Consider the following 15,285-nt stretch of genomic DNA (forward strand, 5'->3'; position numbering starts at 1 on the left):
CTCTGGGACCAACACAGGAACAAAAACACTGCATACAATATTAAAAGATATAAACAGATACTTGAGTGTTAAAAGTCATTATCATAAAACCCATGAGGCAACGAGTGAGAACTCCCGGGCTAAGAGGGATAAATTCCAGCCTACATGAACAAGATGTAGAAAAAGTCATACTTCAAGAAATGATGTTTCCACCAATGTAGGCATGTCCAGCTAGAGGCTCACAGTGTAATACATGCTTGAAATATGTATATTCTGAGGTCAGACACTCGAGCACATTTCTCCAGTGCTGTGTTTCTACATTAATAATGTGCTGGTTTTCTGCATCTGCATTTATTCCACTTGAGTCTGGCCTCAACTTCCAACCATTTGGAGTAGGCCGTAAAATGAAACATTTTACTTCAAACATTCTATTTGCACTTTTGTCACTAACAACAAAAACAGCACCCCAAGTCCAGCACCCCAGACAGTCGTTTGAGTTGCCTGCCCCTAAATCTAGCCCCGTCTGAGTGTGAGAGAAAAAATTAAGGAAGGGAAAGATTCATATTCTGAAACTGAAAACCATGTCCAGTATAATGACAAAACACATATCTCAGTTTTTCTCACAATTATGTCTCCACACTCAGGAGACAAGGAGCACACTTACCCCTTTATTAGAGTAAAACAGGCTCTTGGACAGTTGTGAACGAGCCCCATGAAGTCATAACTTAAGGAATCTGGGCCTGTAGTTTTCCATTCAGATAATATCACTGTACAAAACATATTTCAACCAGTTTTTCAAAACTTTTTTCCTAAGAAGAGCACCAGGCTGTGAGCTCTAGAACTTCTGTAGGTGTGGGAAGTGCCAGGTCATCCTGTTCTGAAGATTATCTCCGTGAATCAGATTTCTGAAAGTATCTTACAAATGGAAATAAGAGAGTTATTCATAATTGCAGACATTCAGTACTAACAAAATAGTCTCTTTTAAATTAGCCTCCCTCCTGCACAGACCTCAGAGAATATTGTACTTTGAGGCCTTAGTGAGGCCTCCCAAAGAGAAGTAAGTGGCAGGTATGCAATTTCACTACTGCTAAACAAATGGTTTAAAGAATTATTGAGGTCATATTGTACCCTAATGAAAGAGGTTGAGTCATCACAGAAAAATGTGAAGTATTTTGCTGGCTAGGACTGCCAACTTATACAAGTATGCAATGTGGTTGTAGCCATGTCGGTCCCAGGATAATAGCGAGACAAGGTGGGTGAGGTAATATTTCTTCTGCACTTCAAACAATCCCCCAACCTCATCATCAGAAGCAAGCTCCCCAAGACACACCAATTGAATGTGGTGCCAGATCTTGCCAAAACAACAGGTGCAAAACCTGCAGACATATCTCCACTGCTACAACAATCAACACTTCCCACAACATATCTTTCAAGATCCATGGGTCCTACACATGCCTATCACAATAGGGGCATACCTCATCCAGTGCCCTAAATGTCCCAAGAACAACTGTGTGGGTGAAACCAATCACTGTGCCCTCAAATGAACTCTCTTAGGAAAATGATAAAAGACAAAAACACCACATCACCTGTGGGTGAACACTTTTCACATCCGATGAAGTGGGTTTTAGACCACGAAAGCTTATGCCCAAATAAATTTGTTAGTCTCTAAGATGCTACAAGGACTCCTCATTGTTTTTACTTTTCACAAAGTGATCACACTATATCTGACCTACTAGTCCACATCCTCGAAGGAAACCTGCACAACACTTTCCAAAGATGATCCTGGGAGCTTAAATTCATAACTTTGCTAGACACTAAAAATCATAGTCTTAATAAAGACACTGGATTTATGGCTTATTACAACAATTTATTACCCACTATCCCATCCTTTTTATCCTATGACTACAGAAGTGTTAACTGGCCACTTGACCTTGAATGGTCCCTTAGACTATGTACTAACTACTTATGTTAAACTATCTGTTCTACCTTGCATTGAGCTGGCACATGCTGAGGGCGAGATTACAGTTAAAAAGTTGTATTGGCACAGCAACACCAATACAGCACTTGAAGGAAGATGCTCTTAACCGATGGGAGAGAGCTCTCCTGTCAGCATATCTAATCCAGCTCCCCAGGAGGTGGTAGCTATGTTGGCAGGAGAGGCTCTCCCGTCAACATAGCACTATCTACATTCGGGGTTAGGTAGTTATAACTACATCGCTCAGGAATGTGGGTTTTTCACACCCCGCAGAGACATAGTTATACCGTTATAGGTCTGTAGTGTAGACCAGACCGCAGTACCTTTCTCAGACCTGGGGAAGAGCTCTGTGTAACTCATAAACTTGTCTCTCTCACCAACAGAATTTGATCCACTAAAAGATATTACCTCACCCAATTTATACAAGGTCTTTTCCATCTGAAATAAACGTAGCAGACTTGGACAACCAAAATATAAAGGTCTTGTCTACACTATACAACTATATCAGCTGACCTGGTTGCAACATAATGCTGATTTGTTGTGTGGACAAGACTTTATCCATGTTCCATTACCAGTTTTATGAGTCAGACATGACTTCAACATGGTTACATTACCTGATTACAGTATTGTCCACACTACCAATTGTAACAGGGTCAGGAGACAGTTGCAGAGTTAACTATGTATTGATCAATTTGTGGCACACCAACATTTTGCTTGACACTGTACATAATAGTCCTCACCCTGATGAGCTTCTATTTGATTGTAGTATGGACAGAGGCTAATGAGCTCATTCCTGCGGTACAGGAACAAGGCATGCCAGCCAGATAATTTAAAATATCTTCCCAATATAGCTTCAAGGAGGTTGTAAATTGTAGTGTACCAGCCTGATTTATTTTCATGATCTCATAGATCTTGGCCATGAACGTGCCATTAAAATCCTGATTTTGCATTCTTGTGCCCCAAAGGAAAAAAAATCAGAAAAGAGTGAAGAGAAATGATGGGGGAGGGTGTAAGAGAGAGAGAGAGAGAGAGAGAGAGTCGTTTTCTCTTTTGGACCATTTGTATTATGCTATTACTTGCACAATCTACAGCTGAAAAAGACCCATTAGCCTGTCCAGTGTAGGACTTTTCCCTATTTAAGTAATTTACGTTTTTTGCCAATCGATCTTTAAATGTGCCAACCAATGGAGCTTTCACCATTTTCTTTGGGAGGTAACTTCACAGACTCATAGATCTCACTGTGACAAAGATTTTACACATATTCATAGGCAGTGAGTGGAGTCATACTTCAGGGAGGCTAGCCCGCTGCTCCACTCCTTCCTCCCCACCTCCCCCGCCATGGCCATAGCCATAGCCATGAGTCCCCCTCTGGGGCTGGAGCCCCGAGCCCCCCCTAACTGTACCACCCCACGCAGTCACAGGAGCCCCGGGCCAGCTGGAGCTGGTCTAGTGCAGTTTGTGCCACGACACCTGAGCCACCACAGCCATGCCTCCCCTCCATAGACCCCAAGCCACCCCACAGGAATATTCAAAACCTCTTCTTTTCTTCTCTCTTCCGGAAAAAGAGCCTGAGCTTTTGATATGCGACATGCAGGTTCTGGGGCTGCTGAGGAGGCAGTATGTGTTACTTAGCTTCCCGGGTTCAACAGTAATCTCCCTGGAGTCCAGGGAGATTACTAAGTAACCCAGGAAGCTGAGTAGCACATACCATTGCCTCAGCTGCCCTGGAACCTGCATGGCGCATAATAAAAATCAAAAATTTCCCCTGCCAAACCCGCAATTGTGGTCTGGGGGCAGAAGCTGTGCTAGGGGAGGCTAAGCCTCCCCTGGCCTATTATACCCACCACCCATGCATATATTCAGTTGAAATTTTCCTGGTCTTAATTCCATTTCATCACCAGGGTTTTCCCCTCTTTCACTACCAGACGCTAAATAATCCTTATTACTCACTGCTTAAACGCTTCAGCTATTTACAGACTGTTGAATGTCACTCTTCCCCACTAAGAAAAGGAGTACATGTGGCACCTTAGAGACTCCCCCATCTCACTTGTTGCCTGCTCTCTGTGAGCCCCACTGTCCACCCTACCCACAACCCTGCCTGGAGTCCTTTTACTGTCCGGAGTAAATTCTGGGTCTGTGCCTGGTAGGGTGCTGCTAATGAGATGATCCAACTCATCATACAACAGGCATGCCAGCATGGAATTACTGAACTGGGAATTATGGTCCTTCATATTTCAATAAGTCCTCTTAATCCCCTTGATCTTCTCCCAACATTGCAGTCCAGTAGATTTGATTCCCAACTCAGCCAGTTTATTAGAAATGTCATTGTAAAGCTTTGCATTTCAGTTATTTCTCCCAAAGCAGTGGTAGCCTCACACTGGAAAACCACCAACACCTTCGTGTCAGCTTTTGGCCAGCTGGAAAGAATTAGGCACCTAAGGATGGGATCCACAAAGCCAGCAAACTGAGTGGGAAACCACCTAAGATAGACAATAGGAAATGCTGAGGAGAGGGGTGTGGCTTAAGCCCTGCCCCTCAAAGGGATTTAGGCACCTCCTTTCACTTGCTGCCTCTCCTGGAGTTACCTGCCTAAGACAGGTCAGTGTTTGTTTTTGCAAAACGAGAGGAGATGGCACCTTCTACCACTTATAATTGATAGCCCAGGAGTTACAACACTCACCCAGATTTAGTCCTCACTCTGCTTGCCTCAGAGCAGGTACTTGATTACAAGTCTCCTACTGCCCAGGAGTGTGCTCTCACCACAGGTCTATGAGGTATTCTAGGGAGGCAACTCTCCATGTCTCCTTTTGGAACAGCTTCATCAGAAGAGCCTGAGAGTGGGGGATTGAATTTGGGTATCTCACATCCTGGGTGAGTGCTCAATCCACTAGACTAAAAGTTGCAAGGGAGGTACCGCTGGTGACCACATTTTGAGCAGCATACGATCCAATTGGTGGCCTCTCAACACAACTACTGGATTGGGCTCCCCAGATAAGATAGTCAGGGCAATGACTAGTTTGAAAATCCTGTGACAGGTTGTCCAGCCTGGAAGCCATTGGAACTGCTGTGACCCCTAACTATTCAGCTGGGTTGGCCTCTCCTCCTGCTCTGCTGATGACTTACGGCCAGCCCCCTCCGGACCCTCTGATTACCTAACATGACAGCAGGTGGTGCCACACACCCAACTGAGTCACCTAAGTGCTTTACCTAAGCCACTCATGGACCAACAATAAAGGCACCAGCCAATTTCCTAGCTCCCCAGCCTTGCACCCCTACTGGAGTACAAACCCAGAATTATAGCAACTTGCACTGCACAGGGTCTGTATGGTGCAAGCTCATTAAACCAGGTTGCTCCCCACTCGATGTGGGGAAGATATGCACCAAGCCTTTGTTAAAGGAGCTGAGATTTCCCCAAATACATCACTCAAAAACTGGTTAAGATAAAACATAAAATGAGTTTTTTAACTACAGATAGATTTTAAGTGATTGTAAGTGATAGCGACAGATCATTATCTCGGAAATAAACAAAAACACATTCTAAGCCTAATATACTCCACAGAATTTGAATCAGTGTTTCATCCTGTTAGATAGTACAAGCAGTCCATCAAGCTTCCATACACAGGCTAGAAATCCCTTTAGCCTGGGACCAGCACTACCCCCAGTTCAGTCTTTGTTCCTCAGGTTTTTCCAGGTGTTCTCTGGTGTGGGCAGTGAGTCCTAGTCGTCACTTCCCCCTTATATAGTTTTTCCATATGGCAGGAGCCCCTGTGTTCCAAGCCAGGTTCCCAGCCCAGTTTGTGAAAAAGTACAGGTACCAAAATGGTGTTCGGTATTATGTGATCCGGTCACAACCTCTTGCATGCCACGCTGAGTCATAGTAGCCATTATTCATAGGCTGGGTGAAACGTTCACAGGGGAGGATAAGCTCTTCCATGGTCCATTGTCTTTGTTAATGGGCCATTAGCACTGTCTAGCTTCTTCATTGTTGTACCTGAAAGGCTAGTTATGGGTGTTTCCAACTTCACAACATCTTTCAGTAACACATGAATAGCAAAACTACATAACTTCACACACAATGATAACACATACAATCCAACAGGATATTAATGTTCAACAGTTCAAGACTTTTAGAATAAGACCTCACAAAGAATACTTTGTACAAAACATATCATAATTCTATGACAGTGGTGAATGTGGGGTGCCAGCGTGTCACAGATCTTTCAGGGGCTTTGGTATGAGCTAGGCCAAGCAGCAGAAAATTAGGTGCTTTAGCAACTTTAAGTGCCTACAGGGGTCAGCAGGAGCTCAGTGGGGCAGGTGTCTAAAGTAGCAGTTAGGCTCCTATCTCTGGGCTGTGGATCCACTAAGAGGCAGAGCACCTAAGAGACAGGCACTGCAATGGTGATTCTAAGACCTTGTCTACACTATAGACACTATAGATAGGGAGTGATGGCTAGATCCACAAAAGTGAGGGCTAGACTTAGGGCATGTCTATACTACAGATTAAAGTCAACCTATGTTAGGTTGACTTACAGTCACTGCAGTAATTACTGTGGTGGTTCATGTCCACACTCTCCTCCTTCTGTCAGTGGTGTGAATCCTCACCTGGAGCATTTCCACCAACTGAAGAAGGTCAGTGTGGGGGGTCCAAGAGCCAGGGCTCTCAGCCCTGTGCAGCTCCTCGCCAGGAGCCCAGTTTCCGCTGGGCTTCTTGCCTCCCTGTTCCTCACTGGGAGCCGGGGGAAGCCGCCCAGGCTTCTCACCTTCTGAGTGGGGAGTCAGGTGCGTAGCCCGGCTGGGAGTGTGAGCCGGGGTCAGCCGAGCTCTAGCTGCCTGGCTTTCTTTTCAATTTCAGCGCTCCATGCTGAAGCGCTGAAATTGACAAGACAGCCAACAACCAGTGTAAGTAATGCAGTGTCTACACAGACACTGTGTTGCCCTTACTATACTGACATAAGCTCTATGGCTCTCGTGGAGGAGGACTTATGTTAGTGTAGTAGGGCACTTACATCAGCAGGACAAGGCTGTAGTGTTTACACTGACATAATTAGGTTAACGTAAGGCAGCTTACATTGACCTAATTGTATAGTGTAGACAAGGTCTTAGAATCACCATTGCAGTGCCTGTCTCTTAGGTGCTCTGCCTCTTAGTGGATCCACACTCCCTACCACTACTCCAGCATGCCACAGCTGTCCATTCCCCATTTAATGTACACTATTACTGGGGTTGCTCTAAACTTCAGTCCTGTAAGGTTTCAAGATAGGGGTTTGGAGCAGCTCAAGGTCCATTGTAGGTTAGATTTCACATAGTTGAATGTGAGAGGGTGGCCCCAGATGATACAGGGTATGTCTACACTGCACATTCCTTATGGTGCCATGTAGAGTACATATGCTGCATACACCCCTAGAACGGGTATAAATAGTAGTGTAGACGGTGAGGCGCTGCTCAGGTGAGTAGAGTAAAGACATGCTAGAACCTCAGGGTATGTCCCCTACATGGCTCTCTACATGCCTAGGCAGCACCTCCCCTGTCTACACTGCTATTCTTAGCAATGTAATGTAGTGTAGTGTCCCACTACTTCTCCCTGCCAGAGCTACATGTTTCAGTATGGACAGAGCTTGCTTTTCACTGCAGTGTGTAGATACACATACTCTACATGCTGCCGCCAGTGGTGTGCAGTGTAGACTTACCGATAGATGGGATTTTTGATTAACTGGTAAAGGGTTACAGAAAGGTTAGGAACCAGAGCCTTAATCTTTCATGATACAAAAGGAAAACAATTCCAAATTCACTCTATTGTACTCTGTAGGGATCACATTTTCCTTGCCTTTGAGGCAATGTATTTCAAGTCAGTATTTCTCCACAGAATCTATCATCTTATCAATATATGAATCATCTACACCCACACAGCAAATGCAGACATTGTGCCATATAACATCATCATGCTAGCACTCCCTCAGCTAATAAATCACATTCAGTTTTCACTAAACTATTTATTCCTCATGGGATCAAATACAACTTAATTAGTAAATAAGTTTTAGTTTCCCCTTTAATCCAATGCCACGTTATATAATAATTGTTTATGCTCATTTGCATTACATTACAGCAGGGGTTCCCAAACTTGGTTCGCGGCTTGTTCAGGGTAAGCCCCTGGAGGGCTGCGAGACACTTTGTTTACCTGAGCATCCGCAAGTACGGCCACTCACAGATCCCAGTGGCTGCGGTTCGCCGTTCCCGGCCAACAGGAGCTGTGGGAAGTGGTCACCAGCCCGCACCGCTTCCCGCAGCTCCCATTTTCCAAACATTTTCTTTAGGTGTAGACTTTGGCATGCAGGCCAGTCGCAAAGGGTTTTTTTCTGAAAGGGAAGTAGGAACCTCTCATGATTGCCTATTAAATATTCTAAAAGGACAGTTTTTTTCCCCAATATAGGTTGCCTAATTGCACCATTTTAAACTTACAGGATGTACAAAATATTTTTGAAGACAGCTGAGAAAATGAAATAGGTACGAAGGTAAGAAGATATCACTTTATTGCAAATTCCCCTTTTCTATGCAATGATGGGAAAAGTCCCATTGACTCCAACTAGCATTGAATCAGGCCTTTAATTGTCTTTCAGCAGATGTTAGTTATCTGAAATATCTGCAGAAGTTACAGCTTGTTCCCCAAGTGAACATGAAGTATAGTTGCTCTTTTTATAATTTCTTGTTTCTTTTAGAGATGGACTTTCTTCCTCTGTAGTAAATATTCAGTAGCTCATGTGGTTAAATTGAAAGGCTGGTACTGGTGCTAACTGAAACATGACATTAATACATCTTTTAAAAATTTAATTTATTTACTTTGGGTGGCTTGGCTTGTGCACATCTTGCTTTTAAAAGTCAACAGGAAATCCAAACAGGCCAAGCAGCTTATTAATTTAAAATAAGTTCTCCAATGCAGAGATTCAAAGTTAGTCCTAGGAGGCTAATCACATGGCTTCATAAGGTTCTTGTTGGTGAAATATACAAAGAAAAAGCATAAATACATTCTATGCTCTTCCCTAAATCCCTTGGCAAACTTCATTTAATCTTTGGAGGGATTACAGACGTAAGCTTCAGCCTGCAAACACTAAAGCATGGGAGTGACTCTGCAAATGAATAGCTCCAATGAACTGAATGAGAATTCACATGTCCATAAAGTTACTCATGAGTAGGATGACCAGATGTTCCGATTTTATAGGGACAGTCCCGATATTCAGGGCTTTTTCTTATATGGGCACCTATTACCCCCCCACACTCTGTCCCGATTTTTCATACTTGCTGTCTGATCACCTTACTCACGAGTGTTTGTAGGATCAGAGGCCATAGCACAGATCTCTTCCTGAAAGACTGAAGGGTTCTGATTTCCCTGACAAAAAGACAACTACTCTAAGGCTAGAACAGAAATTCTCCCATTAAACCCTCTTCATACCTACACCATTAGACTCTTACTGTGACAGATTGCAACTGTTCAGTGCCATCATGATACAGTATTTAACTATTCCAACACACTAAATAAATCTGAATTACTGATAAATTCCTGTCTTAGAGAAGCAAAAAACACTAGAAGAGAAAGAGAAAGGCATCTTAGTAGGAAATCTTAGTCGACTGAGCAATTGTGAAAGTCCTCTACCACTAACATCATATGCTGGTATGTATATATATTATAAGGGAGCTGGCATATATTTGGGTTGCCTGATACTTTCCAGTATAAAAAGATTCTCATGACCTTTCTGGGAAGCTCTTAATATGTCCATTGTTTACAGCAGACCTTTCAAATTCAGTAGGGAGAAAGCCCTGAGGCTGCAGAAGTGCCTTTTCTTTGCCCCTGAAGTTTCATTAGAGTTTGGCTGAGATACAAACTTTTGAAAATTGCCATTCCCTTCCCCTGTGTTGTCAGCAAAAACACTGATCGCATGCCAAAATAATAACTGAACATAAACATTCTAATCTAAAGCCTGGACCAAACTACCATCAAAGCAGCAGTAGTGCACACTACACTCAACCCCGCAAAAAGATCGACTCTCCAGACAGGTAGGTGTGGGAGACAGAGGTAGGCCACACTCTCCCTGGCAAGCCTGCCCCTCAGACATATCATATGGCCCAGTAGCCCACCCCCACCCCCAGTGGGGGCACCACATGGGAAAGGAGTTCCCTCACCTCCTCAGGGGTAGTAGAGAGAAATGGCCAGGCCAGACCCCTGCTGAACACCTCCAAGAACCAGTACAAGGCCCTAACATCCCATTCCTCCCCTGGAATAACACCATTCTCTTCCTGCTAGTTAACATAGTTAGTCCTGTGGCTCAAGCTGTGTTACAGTGTGAAGATTCAGGGTTCAAACCCCACTGACAATGAATAATGGTGTATGGCTACATTTGTACATAATAAAATTTGTTTTAACCTGCTTTCCTTTTACAAAAACCTAGGAAAACACATTTTCAAAAACAGCATTAAGAGAACGTTAAGGTTGCAAAGTCAACTGACAATTAGGAAATGCAAGAATTAAGGTTGCCTATGCAACTGTAACATAGCCCCCTTGTACGTACATATCATTATACAGCCTTTAATTGTATTATCACATATTGTTTTTTCCATAGGACCTTTGCCTCATTCAGTGCTCAGGAGAATGAATCGGAATTATGCAGTGAATGAGGCTGTTCATAGAACTCCTGCCTCATTTCTTCAAGAATGGTGGAAAGTGTGAAAAGAAGAAAGAGGATTACAGGAAGAGGAAGGCTAAGACAGGAGAACTCGGGCCCAGATCTAGAAAGGTATACAGGCACCTAAACATCTGGCTGAAGTGTAGGGCCGGCTACAGCATTTTTGCCGCCAGCAACCGAAGAAGAGTCACGTCCGAATTGCCACCGAGCACAAAAAGCACTGTGATGGAGCGGCCACCGAATTCCCACCACCGCCGCTGCTGTCCTGCCGCCCCTTTACATTGGCCGCCCCAGGCACCCGCTTGGTTCACTGGTGCCTGGAGCAGGCCCTGCTGAGGTGCCTATGTCCCAGTTTTAGGCACCACTGTGATACACATGTAACCCTTCTGCCCGTCAGAGTTGGCAGCAACAAGGGCCGGGTTCAATATCTAGGGGTTCCATTCCAATAACACAATGCAAACCGGCTCGAGCCCCCACCCAGTGACCTGGGACAAATATATACCACCCCCGCTGGGCGCCTCCAAGAGGCAATACTTCCCCTCTCGCAAGCACATAGTCTGAGTGTAGCAAAAGTCTTTTAATAACAGAGAGAAACAATGTGGCATTATGTTGGGGAAACACCACCAACTGGATTCATAACACAACCCATGAGCAAAAACAACCCCACCCCAGGCAAATTGGGGCATGCCCTTTTCCCTTTGGTTCTTGAGTCCAGCAACCCCAAAAGTCCAATGCCCCAAAAGTCTCTGTCCCTGGTCAGGGCAGCCCCAGAGTTCGAAAGTTTATCGGCGGAGCTTTACCTCCCAACCTGGGTGGAAATGGGACGGGGGTAAGAGGCACCTTACGTGATCTGAAGCTGACCGCCCCATAGCTCCATAGCGGCGCTCCGCTCCGCCAGCCGCCCCACAAAACTCCTTCGCGCAGCTGCACTCCGCTCCACCAGCCGCCCCACGAACTCCTTCGCTCAGCTGCGCTCCGCTCCACCAGCCGCCCCACGAACTCCTTCGCTCAGCTGCGCTCCGCTCCGCCAGCCGCCCCACGAACTCCTTCGCTCAGCTGCGCTCCGCTCCGCCAGCCGCCCCACGAACTCCTTCACTCAGCTCCACGGCCCACAAGCAGCTCCTGCCATCCACACACTGCTCCGCGTCGAACTGCTTCACCAGCCGTCCCGCAAACTGCTCCACAATATATCTTCAGGCTCCCCCACTACTTAACACAACACTCAGTGATTTCAGCTCTTAGGTGAATTCAGCTTATAGTAGGGGAGCCCCAGTGCTGGTGCACTGTCAGCCCAAAGTGAGCTCAGCAGCCTATAACTAGACTTCTAATGAAATCAAAATTAGCTCTGATATTCCACAGTGGAGAGAGGAGGAAGTACAATCAGCATGTAAGGCCCTCACCAAGGGGCCCATGCCACCAAGTATTAATACTTGTCCCCAGCCTCTCTCCATTCACACAGTTTTGGAACCCATGACCCTTGCCTAGCGAGTGCTACTTAGATGATGGTGAATCCCTCCATCGTAACAAAAGGCCACGTACAGTTCCAAGCACAGTTCCCATAATCAGGGTAATAACAATTTATTCTTCCTGCCCCAATAACAGAGACACTGGGGATCCCACAGCGGCCAAAGTGACCATTTGGGCAGCTATGGTCTCATTCTAGGCGTGGTGGGTGTGCCTATGCAAATGAGATCTGCCCCTGAAGTTCTTTTCCACAACTTGCCACACCTCACCACCAGATGTCAGGGTGGAGCTCATCCTGACACTGCTTACACACAGAAACCTCACTCAGCCACTACTGAATCCTGTAGGCGCCTACATTCACTCAGCGTTTAGAGTTTTCAGTGTAAAAGTTCCCTCAGACACCTATGTCTCTGCCTCTGGGCATCCACACTCTGGGCTACTCTGATGCGGGTCTCTCTCAGGCTATGTCTACACAAGAAACTTCAAGGCGCTGCTTTGGGAGCACTCCCACGGCAGCGCTTTGAAGTGCGAGTATGGTCGGTGCGAGCGCTGGGAGAGAGGTCTCCCAGTGCTCCTGGAGATCCAGCTCCATGAGGGGGTTGGAGTGCGACTCCCAGCGCCCGGAGCCTGTCTAAACTAGCGCTTTAAAGAGCTCAGACTTGCTGCTCTCAGGGGGGTGATTTTTCACAGCCATGAGCCAGCAAGTTAGAGCGCTATAAAATGTAAGTGTAGACAAGCCCTCAGTCTCTCTTTTTGAAGTTATTCAGCTTTAAATAACTGAATAGGAATTGGTCCAGAGAGAGAAAGAATCACTCTGTAGGCCAATGGCCAGGGTACTTACCTGAGAGGTGGTCGAACCCTGTTGAAATCCTTTCTTTGGCAGAGAGGGGAATTGAAGCAGGACCTCCTACATGCTAGATGAGTATCCTAACCACTGGGCTAAAGGTTTAAGGGAGGGCCACCTCAACTCATCCCTATCCCTAGCCTGTTTTGTGTAGTGTTAAGTGCCTTCCTTATTCTTTTTTATGAGAAACAACTTGAGTGCCTGACTCCAGGAGAGGGGGTTCCATTCGTGTATCTCTAGGAAAAACAGGTGCCTTCCTGCAGCCCACACTTAGTCACTAAACTCTGCAACAGGGGCAAGGCTTAGGATACACCCCGTCATTGGCATGGCCCATTGGCCTCACTTAGGTAGCATGCTGGCCTTTGTGGAATACATTCTAAGGCACCGCTCTCCCCACATTCATTGTAGAGGGAGACTAGGTGCTTAACTCAGGCTTTGAGGATCCCATTGTTGTTGCAGTGATTCTATAGGTGCCTAAAAGTTAGGTGTTGCACTGCCTAAATCTCTTTGGGGATCCAGACCTCAGTTCTACCCTTGCCTCTGCTACAGTCTTCTTCTGTGGTGCTGCACACGTCACTTTAAACCAAAGTTTTGGCAGGTGGCACCACTCAGTGTGTTCTTCATTTATTTTACCTAATGAGCAAGTGGAGGCACCAGGGGTCTGATATATACAAACGGGCCATCTGCTTTTGAAAATGCTGGGTGCCCCAAAACATAAGGACGGCTGCCTCCTCATAGTTAAGCTGGGTACTATTTTTATTTGCCACGTACCACCAACTGAGACTTACCTGCCACAGTCAGCTGGGAGAGTTTTGCTGAAGTGAGTACCACTCTTTGTTGCACTCACTATTGCTTCTGGCTATGCACACCATCATTTCCATCACAAGATTTCTCTTTAGCTTCCTTCCATTGGCAGTGGTCATTCCAATTGTTCTGTGGCTATGTTTGAGGACTCCAGCCATGGATTGAGTTGGATGGTGATATTCTAAATTGTGGATTTGATGGCAATTATCCCTTACATGGCTGCACAGTATTGGGGAGAACATAAGAAGCCTCCACCCTTAGCAGAGCCCAAGTAAATGCCAGCCAGAATTGCAGCCCCTGCACTTAGGGGTGCACATAGACTATTATCAAGATGCACCCCTTGGATCAACTAATCAGAAAGAAATTAATGAAGGTGTCACAGACTTAGTTGAGCTGTCCCCCACCCAGGACACTCACTAAAGTGCTGTGGGGAGATCCAAATGCTGAATCCCCATGTGCTTTAAATCTCTAGAGTCTAAACAGAGTGCATGCACTGCCCTTGGCTTGGGGTCTCTAGGCACACTCTTGGGGTGCAGATCCTCCATCACTCCCTCCTGAAAGCCGAGACCGCACAGTCTAACTGCCTAGCCCCTGAGATGAGTGCTGATCCCTCAGATTTCCCTATTGTTTAGATATCCCCTCTCCCAGAACTCCAGTGGGTGCTCCAGGAGGTGCCGCACTGGTGAGTCGTCACTTTGCTACAGCCTCAGTCTGGCCCAGGATGACTGATGTAGTACATGTTCCTTTTTTGTTTTGTCAGAGGAGGGTGAATACATAAAACAAGTTGTCCATCCAGAGGGGGACACCCAGCAGAGAACCTTGGACAGCACCCACTGCTCCTTGAAGGTGTCCAGAGAGCCAGTGGACACAGCCAAAAGGAACTCTGCCTGGAGATGTGACTTGAGGAAAGACCAGAAGTAGGCCCCACAGTCGCAGAGTAATCCCATATCCAGCTTCCTTCTCCTGCTATGGTGGATGGCCAAGAGGAGGTTAACGAGGGTGTGGCGCACAACCACTTACAGCTGTTTCCTGAGTGAGGTTCAGAGATGGACCAACTTCATGTCTGGCAGCCAGCTCAGATGGTGCATGTGGGGTGGCTAGGGAGGCTCACAGGGCAGGGAGCACCCTCACATAAGACCCACTTGAGGAAAACACGAGGGCAGCCCTACCACCCACCACTTATCTCCTGGAGTACACAACAGGAGACACACGGGGTGGAGAACTCCCAAGCACCAGCCAGGGTCCACCCAGTCCCTGTAGGAGCCAGAGCCCAATTGTTCAGACAGCTTCCTGTTCCTGATGCTGCCTTAAGTAGGACAAGCAGGCCAATCAGCTGTTCTGGGACTCCACCAATAGGACTGCTGGGGCGGAGCCTCAAAATGGGGCTGGGCTTCATAGACCCCAGGTACACAAGTGTCAACAGACTGCTGGATGGAGTGTTGTTCCTTCTTGAAACACTGCAAACCCAGGTTTGAGACTTGTGGGTCATGAATCTCACCTGCATTGTTTTACACAGGAATCATCATCCATGTTAGCATATACAA

Source organism: Lepidochelys olivacea (assembly GCF_965140295.1).
Source record: "Lepidochelys olivacea isolate rLepOli2 genome assembly, chromosome: 1".
Taxonomy (NCBI): Eukaryota; Metazoa; Chordata; order Testudines; family Cheloniidae; genus Lepidochelys; species Lepidochelys olivacea.